This window comes from Myotis brandtii, unplaced genomic scaffold (assembly GCF_000412655.1).
Source record: "Myotis brandtii unplaced genomic scaffold, ASM41265v1 scaffold190, whole genome shotgun sequence".
NCBI lineage: Eukaryota > Metazoa > Chordata > Mammalia > Chiroptera > Vespertilionidae > Myotis > Myotis brandtii.
Window position 1 is genome coordinate 3,599,723 of NW_005357076.1, and position 585 is coordinate 3,600,307.

Sequence of the window (585 nt, forward strand, 5' to 3'; positions counted from 1 at the left end):
GGAGGTGCCGTCGCCGCCGCCACCGTTGCCGCCGCCGCCAGGGGTAGGAGCTAAGCCGCCGCCATTTTGTGTCCCCCTGTTGTTGTCGTTGACATGAATCCGACATGACACTGATTACAGCCCAATGGAGTCTCATTAAACCCGAGCCGCGGCCCCGCCCCAGCGCTGCTCCATTGGGCAAGACCGCAGACACTTAGGGCCACTCGTTGGTCTACAGATCTGTCCGTCACCCACACACTAACCACGCTGCAGCCCATTGGGGCAGGTTCCTGCCGGTCATCTTGGCTCCGCATAAACACACCCCTCGACCCAGCATCCCCCCTCCGGCACCACCCCGGGGGAGGGTTCACTGCCAGTACCAATCGACAGACCTCTGGGCCCGCCTCTTCTGAGCACCTATTGGTCCAGCCCTTTTCTCTCTCCCAGACGCCGCGCCACCTCTACTTCCACCTCCCCGCCCCCTCTACCTCTAGAAATGGATTGGGTCTACTCGCAGGAAAGGCGCTTGGCCTCATTGGCTGCAAGCAACGCCAATCAGAGGGTCCTTTTCCCTCTCCCCTCCCCCACTCAACCCCAAACCCCCTA

The 585-nt window shown here is 61.9% G+C and overlaps 1 protein-coding gene across 3 annotated transcripts in view; it reads right to left on the reverse strand.

The window, feature by feature from the left end:
• KAT6B (K(lysine) acetyltransferase 6B) overlaps nt 1–585 on the reverse strand; it is a 186,275-nt gene that overhangs the window by 185,223 nt on the left and 467 nt on the right. The window lies entirely within an intron of this gene.